The 15,000-nt window shown below is 27.7% G+C and overlaps 1 protein-coding gene across 1 annotated transcript in view; it reads left to right on the top strand.

Annotated features, from left to right (window-relative positions):
- Positions 1-1,308, top strand: part of paqr6 (progestin and adipoQ receptor family member VI) — a 33,885-nt gene extending 32,577 nt beyond the window's left edge. Inside the window, exon 9 of the mRNA XM_061882338.1 lies at positions 1-1,308. This exon is cut by the window's left edge and continues 831 nt beyond it. The gene's annotated coding sequence lies outside the window, so the exon portion shown is untranslated.
- The last annotated feature ends 13,692 nt before the right edge of the window (positions 1,309-15,000 follow it).

The following is a 15,000-nucleotide window of genomic DNA, read 5'->3' as shown; positions in this document are numbered from 1 at the left end:
ATACTTACAAACGTATACACAACAAAGACATAAACTCTTTCAAACTCAATTAAACTCATACTGTACTTACACATATGTGTAAGTATATTATACACACTTACACATATGTGTAAGTATATTATACACACCTACACACACAACGCATATACACTTATTCATTAACTCTTACACACACCTTTACACACATATAAACACATAGTGTACTTACACACTATACACACATATCATATACACACTTAGACACACACACCAAACATACATAAACTCATAAACACACTTTTGCACAAGTATAAACCCATACTATACACACTTACACACATTTACACAACACATTCATAAACTCTTACACTCTTTTACACACATATAAACACATCCTGTACTTACACACACAACAGATATACACTTATACATAAACTCTTACACACACCTTTACACACATTTAACCCACACTGTACTTAAACACACATACACATTTCGACACACACACACCAAACATACATAAACTCTTACACACAATTATACAAACATATAAACACATCCTGTACTTACACACTTACATATTATTTACACAACACATATCCACTTATACATAAACTCTTCTACACATACACACTTATACGGACATACTGTATGCACACATTTACACTCATACACACACATGCACACACACTCATACACATACACACGTCTGAGTGTTGGTAAGAAACTTGAAAGTGACTTTAGGACTGTGAGATGTCACGTAAATAAACACACACACTTGTACACACACACACACACGTGCGAGTGTCTACAAGAAGCTGAGGACAGTGGGATGTGTCACATGTTAATGGAGGGTGTAGAGTCACAAAGAGTATACACACAGTTGATATATATATATGCACACATACAGTACTGTATATACTCACTAACAGTATATACATACTTGCAGTATACACACATACAGAACTGTATATACTCACTAACAGTATATACATACTTGCCGTATACATATAGATATACACATATACATTTAGGCCGCAACTCAGTGATAACAAGTTGGTGTATTATATATATAAAAACGCTTGAAGCCAGGTCAAGTTGCTAAATCTTGCTTTCATTAAAAAAAAGTTTTGTTGCTGCTTGTGTTGTAAACATTGATAGGATTTTTCACCTGAAACGTAACAACAACAACAACAACAAACAAGCTAAAAGGTGCTTTTCCAGGTTTTCTACTTTTTGATGTAACAACTTGAATGTATAAATAACTTTGTGTGTATATCATGTCTAATTTATCCACGAGATTTGTCTAATAAATTAATAAAAAAGTGACCTACTGTTCTGTCAATTTTATTAACTTTATAAACAATATATTTTAAGAAGTACATGTGCAGTGTGTCTTAGTGACCACCAGAGGTCGGGCTAGCTCATAAAAGAAACCTGAAACTTCCATATTCTGTATTAAAATGATAATTGGAGAGCATTGTTATGTATGCATACTTGTGTGTGTGTGCGCGTGCATATATATATATATATATATATATATGTATGTGTATAAGTAATCTATATGTTTGTGTGTGTGTATATGTATGTATGTGTGTGTATATATATATATGTATGTATATATATATATATATATACACGTGTATATATATGTACATATATGTATGTATATATACATATATGTATATCAGTGTGTATGTATGTATGTTTGTGTGTATATATACACACACACGTGTATTTATATATGTAAGTGTGTGTGCATATATAAAATGTGCGTGTATATATATATGTATAAATACATACATGTGTATATGTGTGTGTGTGTATATATAAATATATGGGTGTATATATACACACAGACATATATATACACACGGGTGTGTACATATACTGTATATATATGTATACATGCACACATATATGTATATACACATATATGTATATACACTTATGCATACAATTGGAAATATGATATATATACACATATGCATATATGCACACGTGTGTATATATACACATTTATATATACACAGGTATACATGGATGTGTGTGTGTGTGTGTGTGTGTATATATATATATATATATATATATATATATATATATATATACACACATACATGCACACGTATGTATATACACACACATGTATATATGCACAAATCTATATGTACACATATGTACACACATTATACACATTTATATATACACGGGTATACATGTATGTATGTGTGTGTGTGTGTGTGTAAGTATCTATACTTGCATACATGAATACTTCTGTATGTATATATACAAATGTTTATGTGTATATTATTTATATACATGTGCATATGTATCTAGTATATCCACTTATATCTATATAAGTGGATATACATATATGTGTGCATATATACGTGTGTGTGTGTATATATATATATATGCACACACGTATAATGTATGTGTGTATATATACATACATATATTTACATGTATGCTAATATGTGTGTATATATATATATATACATGTATGTGTATACATACATCTGTATATATATGTATGTGTATATATGTGTGTGTGTGTATATGTGTCTATATATATATATGTGTATATATATGATGTGTATATATATATGTGTGTGTGTATATATATATATGTGTGTATATATAGATGTGTGTGTGTATATATATATATGTGTATATATAGATGTGTGTGTGTGTGTATATATATATATATATATATATATATATATATATATATATATATATATATATATATGTGTGTATATATAGATGTGTGAGTATGTATGTATGTGTGTGTGTGTGTGTGTGTGTGTGCGCGTGTATAAAAAAACTAAACACTTTTCTCTTGTATAAATGTTTTTGGGGCAATATTAGAGTCAATAAATATATTATCATTATTTAGAAAAATAGGAGGTTAGTCAGTCAATCAACTTAAACAAAAATCATTAAATTATTAGACATTTGCAAAAATACAATTTGCTCATCCTGTACAAAATAAAAATATTGCATAAATTAGCGATTAAAAGAGTAATGCTTAATTTTAACTAGTGCTGGGCGATATATCGATATACTCGATATTTATCTCAGATTTGTCTCTGTGCGATATAGAAAATGACTATATCGTGACATTCGGGTTTACGTTGGCACGCAGTTGCTTTTAGCTGCAGGCATTACACTTCAGGCTCTTCCCACTCTTTGTTGTCTCTCCTCAGACAGCAAGCGCACCTTCTTCCATACGTCACATACGTATGTAATAAGGTAGCAGCATGGGTAACGTTAGCTGTGGTGCGAGTGGTAATACGAGAGAAAGAAGGTGCCAAACCGGAAAAACAGCAGGGGGTCCATCGTCTGGCGGTGGTTCGGCTTCAAGCGGGAATATATCAAACAGACAACCGTAATTTGTCAAGTGTGGGGCAAAAGCTTTGCTACAAAAAATAGCAGCACTGCTAATATGTAGCATCATTTGAAAAGTCACCTGCTAGAGAATGAAGAGTTCTTACTCCACATTTCAACATCTCAGTTTGGTGCCACACCAACAAAATGCAGAGGCAACCATTTCCACATCGACATCGTATGAAAAAAATAGTCAACGACAGAAAGAGATAATGTCCGCAGGAACCTACCACATAGCGAAGGACGAACACTATTTGATGTCCTATTTTGCAGCTCATTTTTATTTAATTTTTATTGAAGTATCTTGTGTGACATCATGCAAAAAAATACATTTTATTTGTTTTTAACTATTGTAGTGACATTCTGTACAAAAAGTGCACTTTAGTGTTGATTTGGACATCATGCACAAAAGTGCACTCATAGCTTCTTTTAAAATGTCTGTGACAATCTTGCATTTTCTGTTTGGAAATGGCATGAATGTTTGTGCCACCCCTTACTAACTGTTTAATAAATACAATTTTGGTAAATTTACTTAGTTGGGATTTCCCTCTCTGCATGAAAGTTTAAAATGAACATATATTAATGCAGTATGAACAAGAATGTTTTAATGTAGACACATATAATCATCATACTGCTGTGATTATATGCATCAAGTGTTCATTCAAGGCTAAGGCAAAATATCGAGATATATATTGTGTATCGTGACATGACCTAAAAAATATCGAGATCTTAAAAAAAGGCCTAATCGCCCAGCCCTAATTTAAACACACACTCCCCTAATATGAATACATTGAATAAAACATTAGTTTTAGATACAATGTATACAACTAAAATAAACATCTTAATACATTTAATCAAATAAAACAAGAACGGTGCACAAAATGTAGTACTTTGACCAATAAAAGGGATTATTAATACAGTGAACATTAAACCAATATGGTGACTTTGCCAGGTTAGAATTAGTCACTTTCACTATCTGTCTGTGCAAAGTCCATCTTCTAAGTGCACAACTCCCAAAGAGGCACATTTGATCATCTTCCATATTTGTCATCTTGCATATCGAGCGCCCGCTGCCATGAAAAAGATTCTGCGTGCGGGGACAAACAACGCTGTGGGACGTCACGAGCAGGACACAAACGATGACATTGTTCACCGTCCATTACCAGCAGGGTGAGGAGGATGAAGAGTGGTGAAATATGAAACTTGATTATTCCTTTTCAGCACGCTGATGCTTGAAAAACTTCATCGATTCATGATCATTGATCGCGTAATGACGCCACGCCGACTCCACTCGTTTTTTTTATCAACCTTGTTTATTGTGGAAGAGACAAGATTTACAAACAAATATTGGAATATATTCTTATGGACATGAAAACAGGAACAGTATGGACATATTTACGCCTTGTTGTACTTTTTAAACTGTCAACTTATTTACTTGGTAGCTTTTTAAGAGGGATGTACGGATTTATTAATGAATCGCAATTCTTCATTGATTCAAATAAATCTAAATTAATTTAATATGTGTATATATATATATATATACATATATATATATACACATATGTGTATATATGTGTATGTATATATATATGTATATATGTGTATATATATATGTGTATATATATATATATATGTGTGTGTGTGTGTATAGATATATATATATGTGTGGGTGTATATATATATGTGTATATATATTTTGGAAGTGTATATGTATAAATAATATGTATTTATATACAGTATGTACAGTACAAGGCAAAAGTTTGGAAACACCTCATTTTGGGGCGGCATAGCTCGGTTGGTAGAGTGGCCGTGCCAACAACTTGAGGGTTGCAGGTTCGATTCCAGCTTGTGCCATCCTAGTTACTGCCGTTGTGTCCTTGGGCAAGACACTTTACCCACCTGCTCCCAGTACCACCCACACTGGTTTAAATGTAACTTAGATATTGGGTTTCACTATGTAAAGCGCTTTGAGTCACTTGAGAAAAGCGCTATATAAATATAATTCACAAAAAATTCACATTTTCATGACTATTTACATTGTAGATTGCCACTAAAGACATCAAAATTATGAAACCTGTGAAGTGAATCAAATCAAATCAACTTTACTTATAGAGCACATTTAAAATTGACCACAGGATAGCCAAAGTGCTGTACAATGGGCAGGTTAAAAGACAATACGAGAACCGAGCAAACACAACAGAGCACCAACAGAACACGATAAAAAATAAATAACTAAAATAAATAAAACATAAAAACAGGTTCACAGCAGGTGTATTATGGGGCACCATTGCAGGATGGATATCAGTCTGTGTTAAAAGTAAAGAGTATTTTTCAGGTGACTACCTCTTGAAGCTCATCGAGAGAATGCCAAGAGTGTATATATATATATATATATATATATATATATATATATATATATATATATATTATTTCTATACAGATGTATGTATATTTATGTATGTATGAATATAGATGTATGTATACATATGTATGTATGTATTTATATGTATGTATGTATGTTTATATATGTATATATATATGAATGTGTATATATATATGCATGTATGTGGGTGTATGTATGTATGTGTATGTATATTAATGTATGTATGTATGTATATAGATGTATGTATACATATGTACGTATGTATTTATATGTATGTTTGTATGCATGTTTATGTATGAATATATACGTATGTAGATATATGTATATATATATATATATATATATATATATATATATATACACGTGTATATGTATGTGGGTATATGTATGTGTATATATGTATGCATATGTATGATTATATATGTATGTATATACATGTATACATATGTATGTATTTATGTATGTATGTATATATATGCATATACATGTATATATATATAAATATATGTATATATATTTATATATGTATGTATATATATATTTATATGTGTATATATGAATGCTTCAATGTGTATATGTATGTATACATGTGGATGTATGTATGTATGTATGTATGTATATACATATGTATGTATGTATATACGTATGTATGTATATACGTATGTATGTATATACGTATGTATGTATATACATATGTATGTATGTATGTTTATACATATGTATGTATGTTTATACATATGTATGTATGTATGTATATACATATGTATGTATGTACATACATGTGTATGTATGTACATACATATGTATATATGTATGTATGCATGTATGTATATATATACAAATGTATGTATGTATGTATATACGTATGTATGTATGTATATACATATGTATGTATGTATATACATATGTATGTATGTATATACATATGTATGTATGTATATACGTATGTATGCATGTATATACGTATGTATGTATGTATATGCGTATGTATGTATATACGTATGTATGCATGTATATACGTATGTATGCATGTATATACGTATGTATGTATGTATATGCGTATGTATGTATATACGTATGTATGTATGTATGTATATACGTATGTATGTATATACGTATGTACGTATATACGTATGTATGTATATACATATGTATGTATGTATATACATATGTATGTATGCATGTATATACATATGTATGTATGTATGCATATACATATGTATGTATGTATATACATATGTATGTATATGTATGCATGTATATACATATGTATGTATGTATGCATATACATATGTATGTATGTATATACATATGTATGTATGCATATACATATGTATGTATGTATGTATATACATATGTATGTATGTATATACATATGTATGTATGTTTATACATATGTATGTATATACATATGTATGTATGTACATACATATGTATGTATGTACATACATGTGTATGTATGTACATACATATGTATATATGTATGTATGCATGTATGTATATATATACAAATGTATGTATGTATGTATATACATATGTATGTATGTATGTATATACATATGTATGTATGTATATACATATGTATGTATGTATATACGTATGTATGTATGTATATACGTATGTATGTATGTATATACGTATGTATGCATGTATATACGTATGTATGTATGTATATGCGTATGTATGTATGTATATACGTATGTATGTATGTATGTATATACGTATGTATGTATGTACGCATGTATGTATATACGTATGTACGTATATACGTATGTATGTATATACGTATGTATGTATATACGTATGTATGTATGTATATACATATGTATGTATGCATGTATATACATATGTATGTATGTATGCATGTATATACATATGTATGTATGTATGCATATGCATATGTATGTATGCATATACATATGTATGTATGTATATACATATGTATGTATGTATGTATATACATATGTATGTATGTATGTATGTATATACATATGTATGTATGTATGTATGTGTGTATGTATGTATATACATATGTATGTATGTATATACATATGTATGTATATACATATGTATGTATGTATATACATATGTATGTATGTATATACATATGCATGTATGTATATACATATGTATGTATGTATATACATATGCATGTATGTATGTATATACATATGTGTGTATGTATATACATATGTGTGTATGTATATACATATGTGTGTATGTATATACATATGTGTGTATGTATATACATATGTATTTATGTATATACATATGTTTGTATGTATATACATATGTATGTATGTATGTATATACATATGTATGTATGTATATACATATGTATGTATGTATATACATATGTATGTATGTATATACATATGTATGTATGTATATACATATGTATGTATGTATATACATATGTATGTATGTATATACATATGTATGTATGTATATACATATGTATGTATGTATATACATATGTATGTATGTATATACATATGTATGTATGTATGTATGTATATACGTATGTATGTATGTATGTATATACGTATGTATGTATATACATATGTATGTATGTATGTATGTATATACGTATGTATGTATATACGTATGTATGTATATACATATGTATGTATGTATGTATGTATGTATATACGTATGTATGTACAGTATATACATATGTATGTATGTATGTATGTATATACGTATGTATGTACAGTATATACATATGTATGTATGTATGTATGTATATACATATGTATGTATGTATGTATATACATATGTATGTATGTATATATATATACATATGTATGTATGTATATACATATGTATGTATGTATATACATATGTATGTATGTATATACATATGTATGTATGTATATACATATGTATGTATGTATATACATATGTATGTATGTATATACATATGCATGTATGTATGTATGTATATACATATGTATGTATGTATATACATATGTATGTATGTATGTATGTATGTATGTATATACATATGTATGTATGTATGTATGTATGTATGTATGTATATACATATGTATGTATGTATGTATATACATATGTATGTATGTATATACATATGTATGTATGTATGTATATACATATGTATGTATGTATGTATATACATATGTATGTATGTATGTATATACATATGTATGTATGTATATACATATGTATGTATGTATGTATGTATATACATATGTATGTATGTATGTATGTATATACATATGTATGTATGTATGTATATACATATGTATGTATGTATGTATATACATATGTATGTATGCATGTATGTATATACATATGTATGTATGCATGTATGTATATACATATGTATGTATGCATGTATATACATATGTATGTATGTATGTATATACATATGTATGTATGTATGTATATACATATGTATGTATGTATATACATATGTATGTATGTATGTATATACATATGTATGTATGTATATACATATGTATGTATGTATGTATGTATGTATGTATGTATGTATGTATGTATGTATGTATATACATATGTATGTATGTATGTATGTGCATACATATGTATGTATGTATGTATGTGCATACATATGTATGTATGTATGTATGTGCATACATATGTATGTATGTATGTATGTGCATACATATGTATGTATGTATGTTTGTGTATACATATGTATGCATGTATGTTTGTGTATACATATGTATGTATGTGTATACATATGCATGTATACACATATGTATGTATGTATATACATATGTATGTATAGACATATGTATGTATGTATATACATATGTATGTATAGACATATGTATGTATGTATATACATATGTATGTATGTGTATACATATGTATGCATGTATGTATGTGTATACATATGTATGTATGTGTATACATATGCATGTATACACATATGTATGTATGTATATACATATGTATGTATAGACATATGTATGTATGTATATACATATGTATGTATGTGTATACATATGTATGTATGTATATACATATGTATGTATGTGTATACATATGTATGCATGTATGTATGTGTATACATATGTATGCATGTATGTATGTGTATACATATGTATGCATGTATGTATGTGTATACATATGTATGCATGTATGTATGTGTATACATATGTATGCATGTATGTATGTTTATACATATGTATGCATGTATGTATGTGTATACATATGTATGCATGTATGTATGTGTATACATATGTATGCATGTATGTATGTGTATACATATGTATGCATGTATGTATGTGTATACATATGTATGCATGTATGTATGTGTATACATATGTATGCATGTATGTATGTGTGTACATATGTATGCATGTATGTATGTGTGTACATATGTATGCATGTATGTATGTGTGTACATATGTATGCCTGTATGTATGTGTGTACATATGTATGCATGTATGTATGTGTACATATGTATGTATGTGTATACATATGTATGTATGTATGTGTATATGTATGTATGTATGTGTATACATATGTATGTATGTATGTGTATACATATGTATGTATGTATGTGTATACATATGTATGTATGTATGTGTATACATATGTATGTATGTATGTGTATACATATGTATGCATGTATGTATGTGTATACATATGTATGCATGTATGTATGTGTATACATATGTATGCATGTATGTATGTGTATACATATGTATGCATGTATGTATGTGTATACATATGTATGCATGTATGTATGTGTATACATATGTATGCATGTATGTATGTGTATACATATGTATGCATGTATGTATGTGTATACATATGTATGCATGTATGTATGTGTATACATATGTATGCATGTATGTATGTGTATACATATGTACATATGTATGCATGTGTATATGTGTATACATATGTATGCATGTGTATATGCGTATACATATGTATGCATGTGTATATGTATATATATGTATGTATATACATATGTATATATGTTTATATACATATGTATGTATGTATGTATATATGTTTATATACATATGTATGTATGTATGTTTATATATGTTTATATATGTATGTATATATTTATATATATATATATATATATGTATGTATGTATGTGTATATATACATGTATATATGTATGTATGTGTATATATACATGTATATATGTATATATGTGTATATATACATGTATATATGTATACACCTATATACATGTATATATGTATATATACATGTATATATGTATGTATATATGTGTATATATATATGTGTGTATGTGTATAAATATATACGTATGTCTATATGTATGTATATATATATATATATATATATATATATATATATATATATATATATGTATACATATGTATGTATGTATGTATATATGTATACATATGTATGTATGTATGTATATATGTATACATATGTATGTATGTATGTATATATGTATACATATGTATGTATGTTTATATATGTATATATATACATATATGTATGTATGTATGTATATATATGTATATATATTTATGTATGTGTGTATGTATGTATATATATTTATGTATGTATGTATGTGTATATACATATATTTATGTATGTATGTATGTATGTATGTATTTATTTATGTATGTATGTTTGTATATATGTATGAATGGATATATATGTATATATATGTGTGTATATTTGTATATATGTATGTGTATGTATATATATGTATATATTTATATTTATATATGTGTATTAGGGCCAGGCAACGATTAAAAACTTTAATCGAAGTTAATCGCACTATTTCTCCGATTAATCGCGATTAACTGCATTGTATACGCAAAGCCCAATAATGAATTCAAAAGTAGTGTGTAGTGCACCTTTATTGGAATATTCTCCCACATGAACAAAAGCGCCAAAACATTTGTTGTGCAAACACAATTTAAATCAGTCCTTGTTAAACAGTAGCAGTTAAATTGCATATTTTATGAAAATCAACTCAAAAAATTTAAACATTTAAGCTCATTGCCACTGCCAGGGTATTTAAGTTATCCTGTTTGTTATGGAAAATAAATATAATCTGTGAGGTAACAGCAGAAACATTTTTTTTTATCAGGGTCTTATGTTTAAAAAAATATATTATAGGTAGTGGGCTGTTTTAGGGAATTTTTGATCAAATTATTCGTAGTAGCAATATTAATATTGTTGTGTTTATTCTGCGTAGTGCACTTAAAATATTTATGACCATATCTAGGAATTGATATGATGGGAATTTTCCGATTGTTTGCTTGGTGTTTTGATAAACTGAACGCATATACATGGTACTATTTGTGATGTTATGAGCCAGGGAATAAAAGAACTACCCTACCCAGCATGCAACAGGAGTGACGAGCATGCGCGGTAGCCCGGTATAGGTTGTGTCGCCATGACAGCATCTTGTATGTTGTGATATGCACGCTCTGAAAGCAAACGTTAAGAACTCAGCCAACACTCCTGGTCTGCATTATTCATAAATAGACAGACAACACATATACTCCGCTGCTTCACAGGCCGCTGGATGTAGCCGGCAAAGTATTCCCATGCTAGCTAGCCGGTCTAGCAAGCACGCGTCATTCAGTCCAAAACGGCCCGATCTATCCACATTCAGAATTGTCTGGCGGTCGTAAGTGATCCCGGAGTGACCACGCTGTAAGCCAGTCATGAAATTTGCAGAATTGTCCGGTATTTTTGCCAAATGTTCCATCTTTACCAAGAGCCCCTCGTCCGGGCGACCCCATCTTGTTAAGAAGAGGCGTTAACAAAATAAAAGCATGTAAACAACATACGCAAATGTGCGATAAAATAATTGTCGGCGTTAATAGATTGATGAGTTAACACGTAATTAACGCATTAATTGGCCGACCCCTAATATGTTTGTATAAATGTATGTATATGTATATTTGTATGTATGTATGTATGTATGTTTGTATGTACGGAGATATGTATGTGTATGTATATCTATATATATATACATACATATATATGTATATATATATATACATACATATATATATATATATATATATATATATGTATATATGTATGTGTATGTATATGTATGTTTGTATGTATATGTATGTTTGTATGTATATATATGTATATATGTATGTGTATACATAGGTATATTTGAATGTATGTATATATTTATGTATATTTATATATACATATACATGTATGTATGTATACATGTATGTATATGTATATTTCTATGTGTGTGTATGTATGTGTATTTGTATGTATATATATGTATATATTAATATGTATGTATGTATGTATGTTTATATACGTATGTGGTTATAAGAATGTATGTATATGTATGTATGTTTGTATATATATATATATATATATATGTATATATATATATATATATATATATATATATATATATATATGTGTATGTATGTATATATGTATGTATATATGTGTATGTATGTATGTATATATATGTATGTTTGTATGTATATGTATGTATGTGTGTATATATATATATATGTATGTTTGTATATATATGTATGTATGTATATGTGTATATGTATGTATATATATCCATATATATATGTGTGTGTATGTATGTATGTATAGATATGTACTTATATATGTATGTGTGTATATATGTATATGAATATATTTATATATATGTATGTATATATGTATGTATATATATGTGTTTATGTATGTATGTTTGTATATATAAATGTATATATATATGTTTGTATGCATATATATGTATGTATGTATGTACATAAATGTATGTATATGTGTATATGTATATATATTTACATATATATATATATATATATATACATACACATGTATGTATGTATTTATGTATATATGTGTATATATATGTGTGTATATATATGTAAGTATGTATGTATACATGAATATGTATGTATCTAGGTATGTAAATATTCATGTATGTATGTATTTATGTATATATGTATATTTATATATATATACATGCATACACATACATATATACATATATAAATACATATATATATATATATATATAAATGTGTGTGTGTATATATATATATATATATATATATGTGTGTGTATATATATGTGTGTATATATATGTATGCATATATATGTTTATATATATACATGTATGTATACATAAATATGTTTATATATATGTATGTATATATGTATATATATGTATGCATATATATGTATATATATGTATGCATATATATTTATATATGTATGTATATATATGTATGTATGTATATATATATAAATATATATGTATGTATATGTATGTATTTATGTATGTATGTATATTAATGTATGTATGTATGTATATATGTACACATATGTATGTATGTATTTTTATGTATGTATGTGTATATGTATATATATATGTATGTATACATGTAAATATACATGTAAATATGTGTTTATATACATGTGTATATATATATATATATATATATATATATATATATATATATATATATATATATATATATATGTATATATATATATATATACATATATATATATATATATATATATATATATATATATATGTAGGTGTGGGAAAAAATCACAAGACTACTTCATCTCTACAGATCTGTTTCATGAGGGGTTCCCTCAATCATCAGGAGATTTTAATGGAAGCATTCACATACAATGGTTTATATAGAGCACAGAGTGGGTGGGTACAGGCAGGCGTAGGGTGTGGTGATTGGCTCATGTGTTACCTAGGAGGTGTTTCCGTCTGTGGCGGCATGTTGAAATGATTTCACTGCGCTTGTTGAGGGATGATAGATCTGGATGATATATAATAAACAGTTTCTCTTTCAAGCATAGGTTGCATCTTTTATTACCACTGTTGTAAGGTGTGCTGGATGCAAGAATTTGCCATGTTATTGAATATTCAACATTATTGTCTTTGAGGTTCCAAATGTGTTTGCTGAGTTCTGTAGAATTCTGCAAAGTCTGGTTTCTAAAAGAGGCGTTGTGATTATTCCATCTTGTTTTGAACGCTCCTTCGGTTAATCCTACGTACGTGTCGGATGTGTTAATGTCCTTGCGTATTACCTTTGCTTGGTAAACGACTGATGTCTGTAAGCACCTTCCGTTGAGAGGGCAATCAGGTTTCTTGCGACAGTTACATTCATTATTGGTTTCAGAGTCGTTTAGTCCTTTTGCAATTGCTTTGTTGTGGTTTGAAATTATTTGTTGCATGTTATTCATACAGCTCTAGCTCAATTTAATGTTGT

This window comes from Nerophis ophidion, linkage group LG21 (assembly GCF_033978795.1).
Source record: "Nerophis ophidion isolate RoL-2023_Sa linkage group LG21, RoL_Noph_v1.0, whole genome shotgun sequence".
Lineage (NCBI taxonomy): Eukaryota > Metazoa > Chordata > Actinopteri > Syngnathiformes > Syngnathidae > Nerophis > Nerophis ophidion.
Note: the sequence above shows the minus strand (reverse complement) of the source record. Positions and strands in the feature narration are given on the sequence as shown.